A 25594-nucleotide genomic window follows, 5' to 3' on the forward strand; every position below is an offset into this window, starting at 1 on the left:
AATTGCTTGTTGTAACTGTGCTGGGTGTGCCTGCCCATCAGACACTTGATCTTGCAAGACCATCATTAAAAGCCTCACGTTCGCTATTCTTAGGTCTCTGGTCCATTCTTTGGGTTTGGATGGGTGAGTTTGTTTCTCGCAATGAACATTGTGTGATCTCTAAACCAGGTTTTTGTTGTGTCTAAGGTGATCTATCAGACTCGAGTTCCAGTGGGTCTTTCTGCCTCCAGACTCCCTGGAGTCCCCCCCTCCTCCACTCTGCTGCCTATGTGATCCAAAACTCAGAGCTCATTGATGACTTTTTGTCTTAAATACCTCCAACAGCTCCCTGCTGCTACCGGATATCCAGATATCTTAGCCTGATAATCAAGACACGTAATTAAGCCCCAATCTATCATTTCATTTTAACTTTCAGCTACATCTTCTCATTGATTCCCCTTCCAAACTATTTCCCACACTCCAAGCAAATCTGGCACCTTCTTACCCCAGTGCATTTATGGAAGCTGCTCTCCACTTCACTTGGTCCTAGGTGCTACCTCAAGGAAAGAGAGAGAGATTGAATTGAATGTATTAAAGGAAAACCACACATTGCAATGAGGTATGTTGTCCATGAGGGAAAGATTACTGGAGGCTAGTAACCCCCTGAAAGGTAGGCCCTTGTATTCCTCACTAAGTCCTGCCAAGCACCCTGAAGGCTGTTGGAGAATTGGGCCTTCAGCTCAGGAGACATTGCCAGCCACAATCCCTTGAGCTATGAGCAACCCAAACAAGGTAGAGTTTTTTATTTCTCTCATTCAAGACACCAAAATAGGTAACATAATTAAAAAGAATCTGGCCTTCTAAGAGACAAATTGCATGTAACTTCCTACGGTCTAGGCCCTAATCAATAATAAATAGTATGTCAAAAAAAGGTACAAGATCCTGGAGAATTTAGTTAATTAACTAGTTAATTAAGTGCTTAGTAACTTAATCACTTAATTAAAAATATGAAAGCAAAAACCTGCTTCCGCAGTGCTGTTTTCTGCGTGCATTTCAGATATAAGGCCTTGGGCAGACACCTGTGGGCAGAACAAACAGTGGGACACACGAGGGAGCTGCCCAGGTTCTTGTGCGCTGGTCGTGCACACATCCATTCACCCAGCCATGCTAGTGGTGAAGTCTCTGTAAGCCAGAGGAAGCACAGAGTCATCAGCCGCTCCCAACAGATTTATGTGTGTGATTTGTTTATTGATAAAAGTAACTGTAAAGAAAAAGTCCATCTATAAACCCATAATAACATAAAAATTGCGTTTAACTTCATGTAGTTTATTGCAGCCCAACTTTGTGAGAAAGGATTCCATAACACTGTAGGGTAAGGAATACCAGCTTTGTATTCATTTCAAAGGAGCTATCAATCCCAACATAAGCAATTCGTTATTTAGCCTCTCAGGCCTCAGTTTTCTCATCTGAACATTGTAAAATGCAAACAAGTTAACTAAGGATGTAATAAGAAAATCCATGTTATGTACATACACAACATATGCGAGTATTACCATTATTGTAAATGTAATATACTTATATATTTTAAAATATATTTATTTTTATTTTTCCAACTGTCACGGAAATTTATCTTAGAGAGAAAACTGTCTCTGATTGGAAAAATAATTTAGTAAATGCCTGCTACAGAATATTGAACCCCAAAAGTCTTTTTTGTTTTGGTTTTGCTTATTTTTCTATATCACAACCCCGCCAGCAATTAGAGTCAGAGGACAGAAGGTTTTTGATATCTCTAGTGCCTGGCACCTAATAAAAGCAGAAGGCTTCTCTATCCACAGACTGGTGGCTACACATCTACTTTTAGAGTTTCATTTCACATGTCAGTTATTTACTCACATTTTTCCAGCCTGGAGAAATTTTAGATTTATGTCCCTGATAATAGGTGCTTTATACAGAAAACACAGAAACATAGCGGGGAGAAGCCTCACCAGGGAGGAAAAGGGGCACAGAAGAGAGAATGTGCCAAAACAAATTTATCCCACTTCACCACTTCCTAAGAAGGAAGTAAATATTTACTGGGTGCCTAATTCACAACATGTACTTTGCTGAGTACTTTATATAATATTAAAAACAGCATTTGCTATTATTTATTAACTAATAACCATTTTCCAGGCATTGCACTAATTGTTGTATGAATATTTTCAGTTCATTCTTGCCACAATGTTATAAGCATTTGGGTAGATATCTTCATTTTTATGGAGGAGAAAAGCGAGGCTCAGAGAAGCTGAATCATGTGTAGAAGTCATGCAGCTAGTTCTAATTCCAGCTGGAGCTAGACACTGGAGCTACCTGACTCTGGTTTGTCTGCCTGCTGTTTCCATGTACCATGACCTCTCCACTGGAAAACACCTCCATGGGAAACACTGCCATTTTCTTTTTTTTTTTTTTTTTTTGCGTTATAATTTATTTTATTATTATTATACTTTAAGTTTTAGGGTACATGTGCACAACGTGCAGGTTTGTTACATATGTATACATGTGCCATGTTGGGGTGCTGCACCCATTAACTCGTCATTTAGCATTAGGTATATCTCCCAATGCTATCCCTCCCCCCTCCTCCCACCCCACAACAGTCCCTGGTGTGTGATGTTCCCCTTCCTGTGTCCATGAGTTCTCATTGCTCAATTCCCACCTGTGAGTGAGAACATGCAGTGTTTGGTTTTTTGTCCTTGCGATAGTTTGCTGAGAATGATGGTTCCCAGCGTCATCCATGTCCCTACAAAGGACATGAACTCATCATTTTTTATGGCTGCATAGTGTTCCATGGTGTATATGTGCCACATTTTCTTAATCCAGTCTATCGTTGTTGGACATTTGGGTTGTCCAAGTCTTTGCTATTGTGAATAGTGCCGCTATAAACATACGTGTGCATGAAAACACTGCCATTTTCTAGTAATCTTCCTGGGCCCAGCTCCAGTAGATCCCTCACTCATAGTAGGCACCCAGGAAATGTTTATAGAATGTATAAAAGTAGAGAAAAGGGCTGCGCGCAGTGGCTCACACCTGTAATCCCAGCATTTTGGGAGGCCAAGGTGGGTGGATCACTTGAGGTCAGGAGTTTGAGACCCACCTGGCCAACATGGTGAAACCCCACCTCTACTAAAAATACAAAAATTGGCCAGGTGTGATGGCATGAACCTGTAATCCCAGCTACTTGGGAGACTGAGGCAGGATAATCACTTGAAGCCAGGAGGTTGCAGTAAGCCGAGATCACGCCATTGCACTCCAGCCTGGGGGACAGTGCAAGACTCTATCTCAAAAAACAAAACAAAAGTAAAGGAAAGACAAGAGGAAGGTAGGTAGGAGTGTTAATACATTGCAAACTGAGCAAGAGAGGGAAACGAGAAGGGACAAGTGGGTGTCCTTCAGAGTGACATAATGTAACATATAACACTATCCTTGGTCGGCTACATTTAACAATGCCCATACCTGACTTACATGGTCAGAAATAAACTCATCTGCAGCGACCATCATTTTGTGAGCCAGGTTGGGTTCTTTATACCTGCTGATTTCCATTAAATACTGTTTAGAAAAATAGTTGTGTAACTCTGCCCTGTTGGCATTAAATATAAATCATTGGTTTGGCTGCTAAAATATAACATTCAAGGTGAGCAGAGAGACAAGCAATCTTTTTTTCTTCCCCCACGATGCTTGAACTCAAGACAGGAGCTCCCGGGTGGCTTCGCATCGCAATTTGCCACACGTGCACTGATGGCTCTGCTGGCAGTGCTGGGCTGCCGACGTCACAGAGCCATCAGTCACGGATTATGGCTTCAAGGGGTGGCCGGGTTTAATCTCATTTTTGAATGAATTAATATTATTAGTTTTGAAGAATTAATGGTATTAAATGTGCAAGGTTCATATAAATTATGTCCACATCCACCTATTACTAAATGTGTCTCATTCTCGTGCAAGAAAGCTTCAAGAAGCAATTCAGTGGAATCCTCTCTTTTCTATGTTTCTAAAGTGCCCTCCTAAAAGAGTTAGAAAGATGGACTAATATATGCCTAGGACAAGTGCTTAATGATATAAATCTGTACTTTGGTCCATGCTCAAGGGGACGACATAATTGAGTCTGTTACCAGAGGAAGACACAACTTTGTGGTGGTTTATTATAGGCCTTTACAAATGTAGACATAAGTATACACCATCCAAGTAAATCCTATGTTTTAGAAGAGGCTTGAGCTTCCTCACTCTCATTTCCCCCTTCCAGTAAAAAAATAAGTGCTAAGGTATACCCATGTTGTAGCATTGAGAGAGAGAGAGAGAGAGAGAGAGAGAGGGAGACAGAGAGACAGACAGACAGACAGAGGATCATGTTTATGTATATCTTTTTCAATCTGAAACCAACTTTTGTCCTTACCTAAGTCTAAATGAAATGCATATTGGGCTGGGAGCAGTGGCTCATGCCTATAATCCCAGCACTTTGGGAGGCCAAGGAGGTGAATCACTTGAGTCTGGGTGTTTGAGAACAGCCTGGGCAACATAGCAAAACCCCATCTCTACAAACAATAAATTAGCTGGGCATGGTGGTGCATGCCTGTAGTCCTAGCTCCTCAGGGGGACTGAAGTGGAAGGTTGCATGAACCTGAGAGTTTGAGGCTACAGTGAGTCATGATCGTGCCACTGCACTCCAGGCTGGGTGACAGAGTGAGACCCTGTCTCAAAAAAAAAAAAAAAAAAAAAAAAAGGAAAAAGAAATCATTTAAAATAAAAGCAAGAAATGCCTATTGTTGGAATCCTATGCTAGCAAGACTAAAATTCATGTCTGTGTTTGAAGCTTTTGGGAAGATGATGATCAAATGTGAATGAGCCCATTGCCTCTTCTTTCTGAATGATATTTCGGTCAAGGGATCTATCAGGTTGAATCCTGTGAAGTATACTTATCTTTTAACCTGGACACCGTGACACGCACTGATTGTTACATACAGCAATTGTCACCTTTATTGCCTGCTTAAAAACTCAAATTGCATTCAGGTATATGGGTGAGATGACTTGATTTCAAGAAAGGTGAACTCTTTACCCTGGGTCCTTGGGATAATCCTATTATCCTTTGCTGTGATTGATGACCTAATTCCAGCCAATGAGATGTAAAGAGATGGATAAAGTTTTTGAACCTCAGTGTGCCAAGCACAATGCCTCATAGTCCATTAACCAGATATATTCATTCTATGTGTTCTTCATAGGCTCTTTTTTGGCATCCTTGAGTGGACATGAACTCTTAATGAGTATTTAACAGAAAGACATTCTGCACACCTGTACTTTTAGTAACTCTTAAAAACTTTTTCCTGAGATGTATATATATGTACTCGAGTAACCACATCATTCCCTTTCAGGATTTCCATATCTTCTCATTAACAATTTTTACCATCTTCTACTTCATTAGAGACTTTTGTCAAAGTTCTATAATAGCACTTTTCAATAGGAATCCAATTTGAACCACATATATAGTTTGAAATTTACTAGTAGCCACATTTAAAAAGTAAGAAGAAACAGATAAAATTAATTTTAAGGTTATATTTAACCCAGTATATGTCCAATATAATTTTGTTTTGACACATAATCAGTATTTTTAAATTATTGAGGTATTTTACATTCTTTTTAAATATTAAGTCTCTGTTCCAGTGTGTATTTTATACTTACAGAATACAAGCATATTTCATTTTATTATGCTTTGCTTTACTGCACCTCACAGATACTAGATTTTTTTTTTTTTTTTTACAAATGGAAGGTTTGTGGCAACCCTGTGTCAAGCAAATCTATTAGCGCCATTTTTCCAACAGTATGTTCTCACTTCATGTCTGTGTCACATTTTGGTAATTCTTGTAATACTTTAAACCTTTTCATTGTTATTAAATCTGTTAAAATGACCTGTGATCAGTGATCTTTGATGTTACTATTGTAATTGTCTCGGGGCACCAGGAACTGTGCCCGTGTAAGATGGAAATTTAACCAATACATGTTGTGTGTGTTCTGACTCCTCCACTCATGGCCATTCACCTGTCTCTGTCCCTCTCCTCAGGCCTCCCTATCCTGGGGACACAGCAATATTGAAATTAGGCGAATTAATAATCCTATAAAAGCCTCTAAGTGTTTAAGTGAAAGAAAGAGTTACACATCTCTTAAATGAAAAGTTAGAAATGATTAAGCTTAGTGAGGAAGGCATGTTAAAAGCCAAGATAAGCTGAAAGCTAGGCTTCTTGCACCAAATAGTTAGCCAAGTTGTAAATGCAAAGGGAAAGTTCTTGAAGGAAATTAAAAGTGCTACTCCAGTCTAGGCACAGTGGCTCACGCCTGTAATCCCAGAACTTTGGGAGGCTGAGGTGGGCAGATCACTTTAGGTCAGGAGTTCAAGACCAGCCTGGCCAACATGGTGAAACCCCCATCTCTACTAAAAATACAAAAAATTAGCTGGGCATGGTGGCACATGCCTGTAATCCCAGCTACTCAGGAGGTTGAGGCATGAGAATCACTTGAACCCAGGAGGCGGAGGCTGCAGTGAACCACAGTGAACTGAGCCACTGCACTCCAGCCTGGGTGACAGACTATATGAGATTCTGTCTCAAAAAAGATATAAAATAAAGTGCCACTCCAGTGACTTGAATGATAGGAAAGTGAAACAGCCTTATTGTTGGTATGGAGAAAGTTTTAGTGGTCTGGAGAGACGATCAAACCAGCTACAACATTCCCTTAAGCCAAGGCCTAATTCAGAGCAAGGTCCTAACTCTCTTCAATTCTATGAAGGCTACAAGAGGTGAGGAAGGCCGGGCACAGTGGCTCACACCTGTAATCCCAGCACTTTGGTAGGCCGAGATGGGCAGATCACCTGAGATCAGGAGTTCAAGACAAACCTGGCCAACATGGTGAGCCCCTGTCTTTACTAAAAATACAAAAATTAGCTGGGCATGGTGGCACGTGCCTGTAATCCCAGCTACTAGGGGGGCGGAGGTTGCAGTGAGCTGAGATGATGCCACGGCACTCCAGCCTGGGCAACAGAGCAAGACTCCGTCTCAAAAAAAAAAAAAAAAAGAAGTGAGGAAGCTTCAGAACAAAAGTTGGAAGCTAGCAGAGGTTGGTTTACGAGGTTTAAAGAAACATGATATTAAAGTGCAAAGTGAAACAAGTGCTGACATAGAAGCTGCAGTGTTATCCAGGAAGATGTAGCTAAGATCATCAATGAAAGTGGATACACTAAAGAACAGATTTTTAATGTAAATGAAACATCCTTCTATTGGAGGAATACACCTTTGAGAACTTTCCTAGCTAGAGAGAAGTCAATGCCTGGCTTCAAAGTTAACTCTCTTGTTAGGGGCTAATGTACCTGGTGACTTTAAGCAGAAACCAATGCTTATTTACCATTCTGAAAATCCTAGGGTCCTTAAGAATTATGCTAACTCTATTCTTTTTGTACTCTATAAATGGGGCAACAGCCTGGATGGCAGCACATCTATTTACAGCACGGTTTATTGAATATTTTAGGCCCATTGTTAAGAATTGCTGCAAAGAAAAAAAATCCTTACAGAATATTACTGTTTATTGATGACATTGCACTTGGTCACCCAAGAGCTCTAACGGAGATGTACAAGGAGATGAATGTGATTTTCATGCCTGCTAACACAACATCCATTCTGTAGCCCACAAATCAAGGACTAATTTTAACTTTCAGCTCTTATTATTTAAGAAATACAATTTTATAAGGCTATAGTTGCCCTTATAGTGATTCCACTGATGGATCTGGGCAAAATAGGCAAAGTAAATTGAAAGCCTTCTGGGAAGGATTCACCATTCTAGATGCCATTAAGGACATTCATGATTCATGGCAGAAGGTCAAAATATCAACATTAACAGACATTTGGGAGAATTTTATTCCAACCCTCCTGGAGACTTTGAGGGATTCCAGAGTCCAGTGAGGGAAGTAACTGCAGATGTGGTAGAAATAGCAAGGGAATTAGAATTAGAAGTAGAGTCTGAAGATGTGACTGAATTGTTGCAATCTCGTGATCAAACTTCAATGAATGAGAAGTTGCTTGTTATGGATGAACAAAGAAAGTGGTTTCTTTACATGAAATCTACTCCTGGTGAAGGTGCTGTGAGCATTGTTGAAATGACAACAAAGGATTTAGAGTATTACATCAACTTAATTGCATCAACATAAAGCAGCAGCAGGGTTTGAGAGGATTGACTCCAATTTTGAAAGAAGTTCTACTGTGGGTAAAATGCTGTCAAACAGTATTACATGCCACAGAGAAATTTTTCATGAAAGGAAGAGTCAATTGATGTAGCTAACTTCATTGTTGTTTTGTTTTGAGAAATTGCCATAGCCACCCTACCTTAGGCAACCACCACCCTGATCAGTCATCAGCCATCAACATCAAGACAAGACCCTCCAACGGCAAAAAGACTATGACTTGCTGAAGGTTCAGATGATTGTTAGTTTCTTGTAGCAATATTTTAAAATTATGTACATTTTTAGACATAATGCTATTACATAATATATTGCAGTATAGTATAAAAATAACTTTTATATGCATTAGGAAATGAAAAATTTGTGCAACTTGCTTTATTGCAATATTTGCTTTAGTGTGGTAGTTTGGATCCAAACTCACAGTTATTTCTGAGGTTTGCCTGTATCTCAACTTGGACTGGTCATTACTAGCCAGACTTTCTAACTCTTGCCCCAATATAACTTCTCATCCTGCTGATCTGATTAATTTCATATTATGCTCAATATTTTGAAATGTTTTTTTCCCCAGCCTATCCAGTTCTCCCTCCTTTTATATCTTTCAGTTTAATAAGCAGTTATTATTTCGTGTCTAGTATAAGACAAAGAGAATGTTTCCTACCGCTAAGCTGTGTACACATTTGGTGAAGAGACCCGCAGTCCGAACAATGGGCTTCTTCTTTTCTGTTCTACTACACTTTACATGCACCTCTCTTACAGCAGTTTTTAGGCTTCCTGAACTTAGGGAATAGCTATGGAGACAGCACTGCTTCCACTTACAGAAGAGATTTTTGTCTGTACACTAGTGTTAAGTAGGATTTTATATAATAAGGGTTTAAATTGGAAGGGATCCCAGAAGGTGTGATGGTTAATTTTACGTACCAACTTGACTAGACCACAGGATCACAGGATGCCCAGATATTCGGTCAGATATTATTCTGGGTGTTTCTATGAGGGTGTTTTTGGATGAGATTCACATTTAAATCAGTAGACTGAGTAAAGCAGATTGCCTTCTCCAATGTGGGTGGACCTCATCCAAGCAGTTGAAGGCCAGAATAGACAAAAAGGCTGACCACCCCCTGAGTAAGAGATAATTTTTCCTGCCTGAATGCCTTTGAACTGAGAAATTGGCTTTTTTTCTGCCTTTGGGCTAAAAATATTGGCTTTTCTTGAGTTTAGAGCCTCCTGGCCTTTGAACTGGAACTACAATGTCAGCTCTCCTGGGTCTCCAACCTGCCAACTCACCCTGCCTCCATAATGGCATGAACTAGTTCCATATATAAGCTATGTATACACACACATTCACACACACAGGGTTTGAACAGGGTGTGAATAAGGTTCAGAATACGGTCTGAATATGGAACAAGGTTCTGTTTCTCTGGAGAACCCTAATACGGAAGGCTTTTCACTCAACCTCCTCATTTTAGAATTGACTCAACTAAGGACCAGAAAGGCCAGTGACTTGCTCGAGATTACACAGCCACTTGGGAATAAATCAGGATCAGAAATAAGTTCTCAAATTCTTACTTCAGCGCTCTTGCACACTGTGCCACTTGTGCACTGTATCACATTGGTGTGCGCACACACACATTCACACAGACACGCATGTACTTTTAAAACATGAAAATAACTTATTTAAATGAGAATTTTACCTTTGTACCCAACAGAAAATGATATTTGAAACTCAAGTAAATTGTGGTGGAAAGTCCACTAGGATTCCATGGAGAGAATTCATTAGCTAGAGGATGCAAATAAGATTGGTGGTGAGAAGTCTGCAGAGACAGCAACAATAGTTTTCCAGTAAGAATGGAAAAAACTGCCTGAGGTTTTGGCTATGTCTGCAGATCTGGGTTAATGATTTTATAAGCCAATTCAAGATGGCAGGATTCTGTTTGGCCCATTTTCCTACTATAGTGCATTCCAACCTGGAAGTATCAGACCCTTCAGAAACTCAAGTGTCTGGGCTAGAAAACAGCCACGCTGGATTGAGCTGGAGATCCAACAACAGGCTGAACAGAACAGAAGATGGACACAACTGCTGAGACAGCCTCTCATGGCTAAGGTGTGGTAAGAATAATAATAGCCATTGAGTTAGATGGGCGAGACACTCTTCTAAGTCCTCTCCTTGAATTGACTCATTTAAGCCAACAATAACTCTACAAGGAGGTACTGTCATTATCCCCTTTTTACATGTGGCAAAATTGAAGTACAGAGAGATCAGTAAGTGGTGGGCCTGGGATGTAGAGCAGGTGATCTGGCTCCAGAGCCTCTGCCCTTAACACCATAGCACCCCTTACCTGCAGAAGCCTAGGTGGATTTCCTTGGAAAACTCAGGAAGTCTTATGTTCTATTGAAATATCTGTGCTAAGAAAGGTTGTGACCTTCTACACTGCTTCCTGGATGAGAGTGAGGAAATTTGGGTCTAGCTCTGCCATTCATTAGCCACCTGGCCTTTGGCAAATCACATAACCTCCCTAGGCATCTGCGTCCTTCCTTATATATGAATCACGTTTTTAGGCTGATTCCTGCAATCACATCTAGCTATGAAATTCTATCATCCTGATCATTGTGAGATTATACTATTTACAAATGTTTTTTGTCATTATATATATTATTATTACAATCCTTTTCATTATATTCGGGAAATACCTTTAATGATATATAGATGACTTACTAATTTGTGAGTAAAAATCTTCTGAAGGAATATGTCTTATCCCTTGAACAATATGTTAAATCATGCCTCTTCTAATATTTTCAAATGAGATCTGGAAAGAAAAAAGAGTAAGGGCTGAGCAATGCATTGTTAATTTCTAAGTATACGTGGAAATATCATGAATGGTGAAATACATAATGCTTTGATTAATAGAGGGCCATTCCTGCCATAGTTTATATTAGTAATTGCCCGGTAAAAACTCTGTTTTATCTAGGCTGACTTGAGATGGGAATTTCAGATCCAGCTCTGGCACAAGCTAGACCTGTGATCTTGGGCAAATTCCCACAGCCTCCTTGTTGTCAGTATTTGAAGGAAGATGTTTGGGCCATCTGGTTTTCTTATGAGCATAATGATGCAGATGTGGGCAGGGCTTCCCTGTAAGAGCTCTGTTCCTAAGGCAATTCTGCCAGTGTGGACCCAAGTCAATTGCACCTGAAAGGAGGCCTCAATCTTGGCATCTTTGACAGGCTTCATAAGATACATTGCTAAAGGTGGAAATTTCCAAGTTACATCTAAATGATGTTCAGAAAATGGCAGAGGATATGACGCCTCTTACCATCTCCCCAACTCCATGCGTAGGGTTCAGCAGGAGAAGCTGCCCCAGGTATCATGCATGCTCAGCAGGTAGATGCTGGAGGACCACCCTTCAAAAGCTATTGTTTTCCCCCGAGTGTAATGGAAGGTTGTTGCCTCTGTGAGTAGCTCCCTTAGAAGCAGGACTGTCAGGAACTATTCCCAAGTCCCAGCAGAGCTGCCATAAGCTGTGCTTGGCCCTTTAGTATGAAGGCCACTTTAGGTTCTGTCTGGTCCTGTCCCCCAAAACCTCGTTTAATTCAGTCTCTTCAGTTCAATACAATTTGCCTCTGAGTGCACCATGTGGGGAGATGAGAGTTTCAGCCTCGGCTCTCTCACTCTGTAGACCTGTGATCCTAGGCAAATCTACTCCACCCACTCCTATCCATAGCCTATGATCTGCTCTAGCATTTCTCATTAGTGCTGTATCAGAATTCCAGAACTCTGCCAGGCACAGTGGCTCACTCCTATAATCCCAGCACTTTGGGAGGCCAGGGCAGGAGGATGTCTTGAACCCAGGAGTTTGAGACCAGCCTGGGCACTGTAAGGAGACCCCATCTCTACAAAAAGGTTTTTAAAAATTAGCCTGGTGTGGTGGTGTGGGATTATAGTTCCAGCCAGTCTGGAGGTTGAGGTGGGAGGCTTGCTTGAGCCCAGGAGTTCGAGGCTGCAATGAACCATGATTGTGCCACTGCATTCCAACCCGGGTAACAGCCCCATCTCAAAAAAAAAAGACAAAAAGGAAAATAAAAAAAAAGAATTCCAGAATTCCTAAGCTAATCTTTCTGTATTTTGCTGGTTGGGGAACTAGTCGATTAACTACTGTACAGGTAAATTCTATAATTCTACAGGTAAACACAGGCAACTGCTCATTTCCACGGCCGTCATGAGTGTGGCCCATGTGCATGTGTATGTTTGTGTGAGTGCGTGCACGCAGTTTCCAAAAGCTTTTTCCAAACTTGGGTTTTGCAATTCCTAAACACCTATTCGGTTCTTCTCTGAAGATTCTGAGTGTTCTTTTTGTACCAGTGTATTTGTACCACACCTACCAACCTGCAAATAGGCGCTAATCCCCCACAGTAATTAGCCCTAACCAATATTTAAGTGCTTAATTTTTTTCAAGGTCTGTTTGTTTTGCCCATGACACTAATTTATGGTTAGGTTATAATGATGGCAACCACGACCATTTAAACTGCTAAGAAATTCATAAGCTTTTAGGGACCTTATTTTGGGGAGGCAAAACCCCCCCTAAAATGTTGCTTATTTTATTATTATTTTTGTTTTAAAATTCTCCCAGGATTTTCTCTTCACACTTTACCTCATTCTAGGTATTTTAGGAATAACTAACAGTGAACTTGTCTGGGTAAAACTGCCCTGAGCTATTCTTTAATTATCACTTCTTTTGCTTCTGTGAATGGCTGTTCAATGACACTGTCAGCAAGTGGAATGAACCAAATTACTTTAATTATGGAGTAATTGCACAGAGTGATGGTAATTAAATCTTGATCAGTTTAAGTGAGTGAATTAATTGCTCTAACTTGGAATGCACACCACAGCAAGAGGAGTTGTTTTGTGGTTTAATTAACACCATCCACTAAAGTCACATCATATTCTAAAATGTAGACAATTAATGAGTTTGATATTATTCTCACCTTTGCAAGAACTAGGACAGAATACATGCTGAGAAAGGTAGTGTACTAAGGGAATGATAGAAAACTTAATATTCTTGTCACTTGTATAGATATATTGGTTGCAGTCTCTACTTTGCCTTCTGGAGAAATGTGCAAATAGAAATATTTCCATACAATTAGCTTCTGGCCCCATTTCATTTCAATATTCCTTGATCTGTGCAACAGTATACATTTCCAAATTTGTTAATGTTTTAAATTTCTACAGCCTGAATTTCACAGTGAATCTATCCATCATTTACTTCCTTTTTGTTTGGGAGAGTCCAGCCCTTGTGAAGGTGTGCTTAGGGTCTTCATAAAATTTGATTGTTTGTCAATCATCGTTTATTGGAAACAGATCTCCTTGCTGCTTCTGTTACCCATTCCCTAGCACTGGAAAATGCTTTATGTTTTTATAGCAACTTTTCTGCCTCTATCTAGATCAGCAGTGTTCACTCTTGATGTTGCTTTAGAATCGTCTATGGAGTTTTAAAAAGTTGCCAGTGCCTAGGCCTCACTCCAGAATTTAGAGGGGTGAGACCCAGGCGTGAGTATGTTTTTAAAACTCTTCAGGTGATTCTAGTATACATCGCCAGTTGATAACCACTGATTGAGAAATTCCATCTGTCTCATCCCATTAACCCTTAGAGGAAGATGGTGTTATCACAGATTTCCAGATGGAGAGCACTCTGTGGTCAGGACAGAGTCTGAGGCTTGAGAGCTAGACCTAGTCCTCGGACAATCCTCCACTGCCTCTCTCTCAAGAGCCAATTTATCTAAATATTTCACCACCATGCTCCAGAATAAATCAAGTTGGTAAGTCCTAGTTTATAAACTAGAGAAGCAAAGAAGCAAAAGAAATAAACATGGTTTATTTAGCAGTCTTAGGCATTGTCCTATTAAACTTCCAATAAGAAAAAGATATGTTTCTCTCTGCCCCAGGGTCGTGATATGTGTGCAGGTGCTTTATTGTCAGTGGGTAGTAATGATTGAGTAGAATTGATGGAGGGAAATGGCATTTGCCAGTTCTGCCAGATGTGAGTAATAAGTGAGCTTCTCAAGGTTGTACATTGTCAAAGGCAGGAGGAATTAGGTCTTCTCTGATTTCCATGTCCATACGCATTAAGCCTCTATGCTATAGGCTCCAGCTCAGAGTTAACACGAGACAGTGGAAACTTGACCCAATTCTATGAGTAGATTCTTGGATGTATTCACACGTGAGTTAAAATGTGAATTGGGTTTTGAAAAATAAAATTTTTCTATGCGGAAAAAGGAAGAAAATGTCCTACAAACCAAAGGTACTTCTGTAGGGCCAAAACATGTATGTCTGGGAAACTTACATGGCCTTGGTATGATTAGAGCATGCACTGTGGAGGGAAGATATTTTATTAAAGCCAATAGACCAAAAGTGCCAATAATCCACTTCTAGGCTGAAAAGGTAAAAGTATTTGGCTTGTTGTAGCAAGAGAGAATGAATGGCAGAAAGTTTGTGGAGCAGCTCAGTAACACGGAGTTGGGAAAGGCTTATTGTAGGACTTGTGCTTTTGCTGAGTGGTTCTAAGGTTTAAAAAAGTGCAGGCCCATTCTGGATTGAGCGCCATCAAGAACAGAGGCAATTCAGTAATGGGGTATTAATAATTTGATTTAGGAGATAGAATAATTAAAGTGGGGCTAGCATCATCAATAGCAAAGTCTTTTGTGTTAGCTGGGAGTGGGGAGGGTTGTAGTCACTTTTGTGGCTGCAGAGTTTCCTTGTCTCTGCTGCTTCAGACAGGGTCATGGAGAGAACTTGTCTGATCCTTGTGCTGTGAGCGTAGTTTATGTTCAGCTGGGGCATCAATGCAGTTGCTTTTCACTTTCTCAAGGGACCAGGCCCTTGATCGCCATTTTAAGGAGCTAGGACTTAAATGTTGAAAAGTTTTGAGGAGTGAAAAAACAAAATTTCTGTTTTGGAAAGACCCCTCAGGTGGTATATGGAGGGTGGCTTTTAATATAAGACGAGATACAGATGGCCCCACAGGAACAGAAGAAAGAAAATGCTCTGGGCAGTGAGGCTGGAGAGCAAAGGACTGAGAAGAGATGCTTTCAGGGCAGAAAAGAGAAAACTTCTGCTGCTTAACAATTCAAAGAGAAACAACAATACCAAGTTCCTTGAACAAATCATAGGAAGCTTCTTTATCTTTGTGATTTAATTGGGGAAAATAGCATTTTAAAAAGTGTCCTTTTTCTCCGGGAGTGGTGGCTCATGCCTGTAATCCCAGCACTTTGGGAGGCTGAGGCGGGCGGATCACCAGGTCAGGAGATCGAGACCATCCTGGCTAACACGGTGAAACCCCATCTCTACTAAAAATACAAAAAATTAACCGGTCATGGTGGCGGGCGCCTATAGTCCCAGCTACTCTAGAGGTTGAGGCAAGAGAATCGCCTGAACCTGAGAGGCGGAGCTTGCAGTGAGCCGAGATCGCGCCACTGTACTCCAGCCTGGGCGGCAGAGCGAGACTCAGTCTCGAAAAAATTTAAAAAAAGTTTCTTTTTTCTTGAAAAGTAAAGCCCAGTGTTTACTAAGTTCCTGCATGGACAAATAGTTTCTGGGGTCACCTAAAACTTGTAGCCTTTTGGCTTCAGCTCTGGTAATGCCCCTACAGTAGCCTTTTCCCACTTAGGATGGAAAGAGTTTGCAATATGTTCATCCTGGCACAATTCAAGGAAATACACCAAAGCAAAGAGACAGCTGGTTCAGGATTTTCTTTGGGAGATAAATTCTGTCTGTTTGTCCAGGACCGTGAGTCCTGAATCACCTGCCAGGAGACTGAGCAGCAGAGAGAGGGACAGGTGAGGAAATGGGTGAGGTCACTCTGCTCAGGCCTGGTTCTCCAGCTCTCGCTTCATCTGATTTTGCCCCAAAGGAAGACTAAATGGGCCATTCTGGAGAAATAAGAAATTAGTAGAATACAATAAAATACTGGAAATGAGGAGAAAAAAAAAAACTTTGGTGTCAGGCAGGTGGTTGGCAGGATCTGGGCAGAGAGGGGAGGGAATGGTCTTACTTTTAAAAACAGGGTCCTAATTATATTGTTTCCCTGATTTTTTTTTTAAACCACAAGATTGTCATTTACTGATATAAAAACAGATGAATAGAGAAGACTCACATGATAGAAGGAAAAATGAACTGAATGATGAAATCAGTAACAGCAAATCACATAGTATTATAACTACTAATGACCATAAGGAATTTTAGTTATTGGGGAGGGGGGGAAGGATATGAAGAGATCCAAAAGTCTTTTTTTTTAGTCTTTTTAGAGGGGGGGAAGAATTGCCTCAAGTCGCTTAACTATAATCTGTGACAGCACATTTATGTAAATAGCTTTGAGCAGAGTGCTTCTCAACATTTACTTCTATCCCATTTAACATAAATGTTTTGAGGAACAGATATTGGTTTAAGAGCAACATTTTATAAAATTCAGATGACTTATTTACTTTTACAAGCCTATTCTGCAGATTAATTTTTCTAGAACTGTTTTTTTTTTAAGCCAAATGAAACCCTCAGAAAGTGAGGATTCTATTAGTTCATGACCTTATGTTTTAGTGGCAAAAAAGTGGCTTTGCAACCCATAAAATGTGTTAATGTAGGGATAGAAATCTTTATCCTTCCACTTATACTAGGTCCAATCAACAGAATGGATTGGGCCTAAATAATCTGACATTAGTATTAAAACAAATATTTAAAAACACATGTATCCATTACTGGTACATTATGTATGGAGTTTAGTTCTTGGTATTAAGATACATCTTGACCCCAAAAGTGTTCAGTAGAAACCATTACTATATGTGAAGTTAGGCAGGGAATACAGATTATGATTTATATCCATTTTTCAATTAGTAGCAGAGAAAAGATTTGATGGCCATTTACAAATTGATTAGCAAGGCAGCAGATTAAAAAGACGGTACCTTGTGGCATTCTTTGCTTTATTGTCTTTGCCTGTGACCAGCTGCAGTGTTGAAGGACATTTGCCATGAGAAAACTGCGCATCAATTTTCAGATTTCACAAGTAAGCAATGCTGGCACTAGCACAAAAGGCATGCCAAAGCCTCCAAAAACCATAAGCCAGTTCAGTGATCAACAAGGTGGAAGTGGCGTTACCTATGGCTATATGGTTAATTTTTACTGTTTTCCAAAAATTTAGTTTTACTTATTTCAAAATATATCTCACTTTCCATTCAATTGCCCAGGTTTTCCAGCATCTAATATGTTAATTACCCAATAACTCAGTGGTCTCCAGCCTTTTTGGCACCAGGGACCAGTTTAGCGGAAGACAATATTTTCATAGGCTGAGGGGTTGCGGGGGTGGTTTGGGGATGAAACTGTTAGGCATCAGATCATAGGCATTAGTTAGATTCTCATAAGGAGCACATAGCCTAGATCCCTCGCATGTGCAGTTCACAACAGGATTCATGCTCTTAAGAGAATCTAATGCCACTGTTGATCTGACCCCGAGGTGGAGCACAGGCGGTAATGCTCCCTCACGCGCTGCTCACATCCCTCTGTGCGGCCCAGTTCCTAACAGGCCAAGGACCAGTACAGGTCCATGGCCAGGTAGTTGAGGACCCCTGCAATAACTCATTTCTTTAGCACATATCATTTTGAGCACCTGCCATTTGTTTTCATTCTGTCAAACCCCATGGGAGTCTATACATAGATGCATAATACATGGCCCCTGCCCTCATGGAGCTTATACTTTACATGAAGAATCATTAAACATTAAATGGTGGTCTGTTAAGAAGATAACACTAAGTCAATAACCAAAGGCATAGTAAATTGCTTAAATGTCAAATAAGTGGAATAGCTGGCATAAGTGCTCTCAGCTCATGTCCAGCAGGAAATCACTGTTGGGTTGGAGTTGTCAGTTGTGGCTTTCTGAGAAAATAGGTAGCAAGCTGGTTCATGAAAGATGAATTGGGGCAGAGGTATGCTGGTAAAAACCAGCTCCTGGGATGGGGAGCCTGATTTGTAGCATTTGTCAATGTCTACAAATACTCCCACCATGGCTGACTTAAAACTACCAATCAAACATTGATGAATGTGAAGTGGGATGCCCACACTTGGCACACATGAGCCAGTGCAAGCCAACTCCCACACCACTAAATGGAAGTTTGACAAGCGATCAAGATTCATTCAGCTCAACAAGTATTTCGAAAAAGGAAAGAACTGTATGGTTTTAAGTTCTCTCAGTAAGTAAAATAGCATTTTGCCTTACTTCTTTCTCCTCCCCAATTCCCTCAGCACAGTCCTAATTATAAACTGAACACCTTTTAAACCTACATGAAGCACCTTTCCTATTAAAGGTGACAATGCTGACATAGCCTTTAAGGTGCTTTTCTCTAGAGTACTGGCCTTGCCCTAATCTATTTACTTGATCTTTCTCAGCATCTCTTATGAGCGGGCCATACATTTCCAACACAATGGGTCCAGATCAGAAGTGCAGGCTGTGCTCCCAGAACGCTTCGAAGTTGCATACAAGCGCAGAATTAGACCACATTTAAAACGTGGTAGAACTTGGCTGATTTGCTCCCTCTTGGCCATCCATTTGAAGTGTGCAGTGAGGACCCCAAGTCCTGATCTCATCATTCAAGAGATGTTAAAATGCCTGTGGTGAATCTGACTTTAATTTACCATGACTGCTAAAACAGAGGCTTTGGAAACTAAAGCAGTAGCAAGTCTCCTGTGTGAGGCCAGAGCTCTTGAGGGGGCGTTTAGCAGCAGCAGATTTTACACGTATGAATCCAAAAAAATTAACGCGTCTTAAATATTTCTAGCAACCTTCCAGGTTCCCAGTTCATGGCTCAGCAGGGGAAAGGCAAGGGGCTCGTTCATTCATTCATTCACTATAAAAGGATTAAAATAGACCTCGGTTTTTCTGGCTTCAACCCTTGCCTCCTTTTTCCTTTTTCTTTTCTCACCCCTGCCCCATCCCCTACCTTTTTTTGCTACCTCCCCTTCCATGAACCCTGACTAACAGACAACCCACAGGCTTATAAAAACAGCTCTTGAAAGAACAGTTCTGATGGTTACTGGGATGAGATTGCTCCAGTGCTCCCAAGCAGGAGGCATAAAAAACCCAGAGCAATCTCCAGCTGCTCCAAAGGCAGATTGTACAGCAGTTAGAGATACAGAAAATTGCAACCTCTACCAGACCACAAGGGCAGGCCCCCATTCTTCTCAATCTTTGAGACCCCCAATACTGCTTCATCTTGGGGAGTTTCTGGGTCTTCAGATCTAGATTCTCATCAGCTGAATAAAGCCTTTAACCTGTATTTGGATCACTTGAACTATTGATTTTTCCCTGACAGAACAAATGTGTATTGACCATCTCCTCTTGCCAAGTACTTATCCAGGTGCTTTGGGTATGTTGGGGCTCAGAAAAAAATATGCCAACGTGAAAAACTCAGAAGCAGCCTCAGAAGCAAACATTTTTCTCTGACCTTCTCCTGCTCTCTTATCCCTCAGTTCCTTTCTCCCCCAAGGCAGGGTCATAGAAACCAGAACCCCCTTTCCCCAAAGCCAGCCATAAAACCGAAAAAAGCCTTACTCTAACTTTCCCTCTGCCTTACTATGTAAAAACTGGCCATAAAGAAATTATCCGACTTCCCTTGTTTAGGTCATTAGACTGCCATTCCAGAGAAGGAGGAAATGCATTCTCAGAGAAGCCAAGAAGAATCTTAAACAGGCCGTGCTGGGCTTCCCAGCTCAGTCTACAGCTAGCATTAGATGTAACCCTTTCTGCCCAATCATATTTCGACACAATTGTCCAGACTTTGTTGAACCTAAGCATAAAAATGGATAGTTCCTCTGTTATCCTTGAGTCTTCATTCCGAAGGCTCCTGTGTATACACATTAAAGAAATTTGCATGCCTTTTCTCTAATCTGCCTTTTGTGAGTTGATTTTTCCACAAACTTTCAGAGGGCCAAAGGGAAAGCTCTCTCTTGGCCCCCACAGCTCTATCAGTGAGCAGAGTAAAGAAAAGACTTCCTGCTCTCATGTAGTCTACAACCTGGCCATCCACAAAACCATGGGCTGCCTGCTTTTGGTTGGGACAGCGGTTTTATATAGGGGAGCCATAAACATAATGATTGAAGTAGAATTCTAAGTTTCTAGGCCCACTGCCCATTCCCCAAATATTGTTTATGACCATAATCTTCTCTCTGACTTCCTATTTTCATTCTAAATTGGAATAAATGACTTGGTCTTTACCAAACACTGCATGTTTCCGAAAGGACTTCCAAAAGGACTTTCCAGAAAGTACCAGACTCTTAGGAATGGCATGTGGTGGGAGATTAAAAATACATTCTTAATTTATTTGATAGGAGCAATGGGGAGGTCAAATAGCTTACTGATTTCTCTAATTATGTGTCTAAATCACCAACTCATTGTGTTTGCTAAGAATTACTAACACAATAAATGAAGGACTACCAGAATGGTCTTTTATTGTCTAGAATTTCTGGTGTATGGTGATAATAACAAGCGAACTGACTTTTAGTTGGTTTTGTTTTTAAATTCTCTCCAGACAATGTACCTCTATTTTGCCTGCACCCTGATCTGACATTCCCACCCTTTCCCCTCCCTTGGGACACCAAAGCTCTTATTTCAAGTATTTTCTTAGACCTTTCTCATCTAGAAAGTCTCTTCTGACAAATCCATGCCAAGCTGACTCCCAATATCTGTTTCTTCTGCGATTTTCTGTAGCTGTTATACTCTATATCTTTATAGCCCTTATTTAAATGCAATGCTAAATGTGTTTAACGATTCCTTCCTATAAATCATGTTTCTCCTCAAACAGAATTTAATGAGGGCATAACTGGGTCTGGAATCCATCACCTACCAAATGACAGAAATTGTTCATCAATTGGTAGTGGATGAAGGTGTGGGTGGCAAGTGCAAACCAGCACCTCTCAAAGGCCCTGCTCCCCTCGCTGTAGGAAAGCATATCAGTGCCCCAGCCTGGGCCCAAGTTGTGCTCCTTGCAGAGACTCAGCTACATCTAGCAATGTCTAATGACCTAGTGCAGCAGCCCACCAAGTATCTCCCAGGAGGGAGTGGGGAGTCAGGCCAGTGAGCGTAATGTGGCAGCAACATTTCAGGAATAATGGGCAGAATGATTCTGAGTACAGGGTGGGCACTTAGGCTTGGGTTAGAGGGAAAAAAGGAAGGATGTAAAAGCTCGTCGAAACTTCAGGGCCCCAGTTGTACTGCTGGGGACCTCTGTAACGAGTCTCACAAAAGGTTGGGTCTCTGCCCTCCTTTGCCACAAATTCTTGTGCAGCTTCCACAGCATGGTCTCCAGACAATGACAGGAGCCCTGTGCAGAAGCAGTATGATGAGAAAAAATAGCATCAGGAAGGGGTTGTAGTGGCTGACAAAGGCAGTGCCTGTCAGGGATGGTCAAGCCCAGCAGGTGCCACCTATTAATTGTAAAACCCTAATATTTATTAAAAACGTAACCTTGCTCCCCGCACTAAGCTAGTGTACTTTATGCATGTTATTTTAATTGTTCACCATCCTATGAGATAGTTTGATCTCATGGATACAGTGTTATAGAATCAGCATGGCAACTGACTGGATTTGTCCAAGAACACACAAGGCACACCCCAGGAAACAGACACACTTGTGGGGTGAGCTCTCCAGGAGCTGAATATCAGATGAGTGTTTCCAGTGGCTGTTTTATTCATGTGACCCCATTCAATTTCACAGGTTGGTGAACCCCTGGAAAATGTGGGTGGTAATAATAAAGTAATCATACTGGGTTAAGGAGAAGGTAGATAAACACAAATCACAAATAACACAAAGTAATCTATGCTCAAATATCCGGAGGGATGGCACTGTCCTGACAACCCCAGGATGGCTCTGTAACTAGGAGGAAACTGATTAGCACTGATTGCTAGCAGATTGCTGTCCCCTGCAGGGCGAGAAGACAGAAGACACGCCTTGGGGATGTGCATGAGGGTGGGAAGCCTCTCACCATCCTTCCTCTCCCCCTGCCACCCCTAGGGGAGGCTAATTAGCTGGTGCCTATTCCTAGGCCCCAAAGAAGTGACTGCTCCTTCACTACACTTAGGTCAGTGGTCTCAACTTCAGCTGCTGGGTGTTAGAACCACCTGGGGGCTTTAAGAGTGTCCCCATTCACCCTCTCAGAGATATATAATGTAATTGGTCTAGGGTATGGCCTGGGGGCATCAGGAAGTTTTAAAGGTCCCCCAGCTGTTTCTGATGGGCAGTTGCCAAGGTTGAAAACACCTGGGTTACAGCAAGCCCTGATAAAGGAGAATTGATTGCACTTACATTTATTGAGCAACTATTATCCCCAGCCATTGTGTTGGGTGCTTTATACAGATCCTTTATAATCCTTAAAATCAACTTGCAAGTGGCTATGATCATCTTAAGGTTGAGTTAAGGTCACAGACAGTCCATTCCATTTGCCAGTCCCCAAACCCAATCTTTTTCTGCTAAATCTGTTTCCTCTCCTGGAAGGACAACACCGTCATTCCAAACACTGAAAGAGAGATAAAAAGAGATCACAGACTGTGTTCTCAGACACTCTTTGTTAAAGATATCTGTGAAGAATTGTAAAGAGAGGCTCTATGACACCTTTTCCACAAAGATTGCATAACTGCCATTGAACCTGCCTCCTTCCACACAGTTTTGCTGCCCGTATGTCCAGACAGGGTCTGTCTCTGTTACTTGATACTTCCTTTTTCTCATCCTTATAATGGCGCTGTGCTAGGTGCTAAAGGATATAGCGAGATAGAGTACACAGTGCTTGTCTTCAGGAAAATCCTGACTTCGGTGATTGACTGAGTGACAAGTATTAAATGAAACTACTTTGGAATAGTAATATAGGGCAGGAGGCTAATCACGTGAAAGGCAGTGAATTGCTCTAACCCTTTATTTAAAATGTGGCCCTTAGACCAACTGCACCAACATCATGTTAGAACTTTTTAGAAATGCAGACTTTCAGGCCCCGCCCAGACCTACTGATTCAGAATCTGCATCTTCAACGATCGCGGTGTGATGTATTTGTACATTAACGTTTGAGAAGTCATGGGTCAGGAGCTGTAGCAACATTACTTTGGTCCCATTTTGTTGCCGTAGGAACATCTGTTTTATCTTTTTTTTTTTTTTTTTTTTGAGAACTAAAACTCACCCCCCCTCCCCCAACACACACACTTTTTTTAAGGACATAGTTGCAATTTTCCCTGCCCTTCTGAAAGTACAGAAAACCAAGATGAGCAGAGAACCGGGATCTTGTTCATAACTAAGTCTTTTGTAAGGCTTCTGTATATGGCCCCAGGTGCCCTGGCACAGCTGCTGATATTTAGTTACGTTCTGCACCAGCAATTCTAGCATTTGGGAATGAAATTCATTTTTCTCTCCCTGGATTATGAAGGCCTGGGGCAAAGGAGATGAAGAAAGCGGCACTCAGAGGAAACCTGTATTGGAAGTATCAGGTGTGGCAGCGAGGTCAGAAGCATTTTCATTGCAGGTTCTGGCATTTTATTTAGGCCTTGGCAATCTATCCCTTTAAATGGAGATGGGAGAATTTCTTTAATAAGGCCACAAAGAAAGATTTGTAGTTCTAAAGGGCTCAACATTTGACTCACAAGCCCTCATATTGAGTTACACCCTAAATAGGGTTTGTGTTCTCTCTGTTTGCAATAATTACTCTTGGAAACGTTCAGTGAGATCTTCTCGATCATGATCTTCAAACACTTGTAATATTAATTGTTCTGTTTAATAAGGAAATCACAGCCCCATTTAACCTTACGTCAGTGTATGATTTTCATTTAGTCAAGTAATGAAGTGAATAGGTTCTTCAGATCCTGGATCTCTTTAACGAAACTGTTCTGCAACTTGTTTTATCATTAAGAATAAAGACCCACCTTTGCTATTGAACATAGCCAGAAACAAAACCTACTCAAAGGGAGGAATGAATTTGCACAGACTGGGAAACTCTGGAGTTCAAAGGATGTGGGTGACTTTGAAACAAACTGTGTTGATTCTTTCAAAGTTGCAGAATTATGCAATATAGTGTTTGCATTTGGGAGAATTAATTATGATCCCAAGTCATGGGTTAGAAATATAATTAAACTGATTAGTGTCATAGAATAAAAATAAAGAGCGAGGCTGTGACAGCTTCCCGTGTCCCCCTTTCCCCTCCCCCAGCAAGGCTCTTAAAGGAACTTTTAAAACATAAGCCTTTGTTCCCTCGATCTATGGTGCCCAGGTCAGGTGGACCCTGCGGCGTGGCTGAAATATTTCAAACAGTCACTCACAAATGTGTCATTTGACCTGCTGTTCTTCCAAAGAGGTATGAAAAATATGTTTCTTGCTGAGATAACTTGAAATCAAATAAACATAATCTCTTTAATTCTTTCTAAATAGTTCCATATTTTACATCTAAACACAATAGAACACAAAGCTTCTGGCTTTAAAAAAAGTTTTTTTATTTTTTATGTGTGTGGTGGTGTGGGATTTTTCTTCCTTTTAGTTCATGTTAGTTTGAATGTAACAGTATAATTTACATTTAAAACCGTGGGAATATATTTCCCTCAGTTTGGAGACACACAGAGCATATGGCAATGAGGTTACTTGGTTAAATGTATAAGTTTGCTTTTATGAGTGCTATCTTTAACAAGGACAGATGTTCTTATTTACATTAACCATCACTTGACAGACCAGAGGAGTCTTCACCATGGCTTGCAACAAATTGAACAATATTTTCTTATGTAAAATTGGTTCTGGTCCATTGTTTTTATTTATCTGAAATAATGGCACTCACTCAAGTTTGTAATAACACTGTCATGGCTGAAGGGAGTTTGCTTTAGGTATTATATCTATTATCTGCTCCCTCTCCTTTCTTTAAACAGAATCTCTAAGGGGAAAGTCTAAATGTGGCTCGGATTTAAGAAGAAGAAGAAGAAGAAGAAAAAAAAACCCAAAAGCTTCCCTAAAATCTTATTGTGTAGAATGTTATTTTAGATTGTTTTAAGATTTTTAATAATTCTTGTTTGTTTGCCTTTGGCTTTGAGCATTGGATAAAAGAGAACTTGCCTTATTCTTAGGGGAGAATTAGATGGCGTGGAGTTGTCACACAATGCTCCATCCATTTTCTTTGCTGTTTTATGAGGCAAGCCTACCTAACCTTTTGCCCAAACAAAAAGTATTTACCTAGCACTCCCCAGCAGTGGATACAGTTAGCAGTTTGGAAGTGTTTGCTTTTCTTCACCACCACTAGGGTATGCTCTAGTGCCATAAGATATGCATGTTTTTTTCTTTAGATCGTTGGCAAGGTGGATGATGAAATGCCTAGAAAAAAACAAAACAAAACAAA

The 25594-nt window shown here is 40.8% G+C and overlaps 1 long non-coding RNA gene across 1 annotated transcript in view; it reads left to right on the forward strand.

Annotated features, from left to right (window-relative positions):
- The window catches only part of LOC115834768, a 38299-nt gene extending 17619 nt beyond the window's left edge, over window positions 1-20680 (forward strand). The window contains exon 2 of the long non-coding RNA XR_004029681.1: window positions 18636-20680. This is a non-coding gene — a long non-coding RNA (uncharacterized LOC115834768). The remainder of the gene's footprint in view (window positions 1-18635) is intronic.
- The last annotated feature ends 4914 nt before the right edge of the window (window positions 20681-25594 follow it).

Source organism: Nomascus leucogenys, chromosome 1a (genome assembly GCF_006542625.1).
Source record: "Nomascus leucogenys isolate Asia chromosome 1a, Asia_NLE_v1, whole genome shotgun sequence".
Taxonomy (NCBI): domain Eukaryota; kingdom Metazoa; phylum Chordata; class Mammalia; order Primates; family Hylobatidae; genus Nomascus; species Nomascus leucogenys.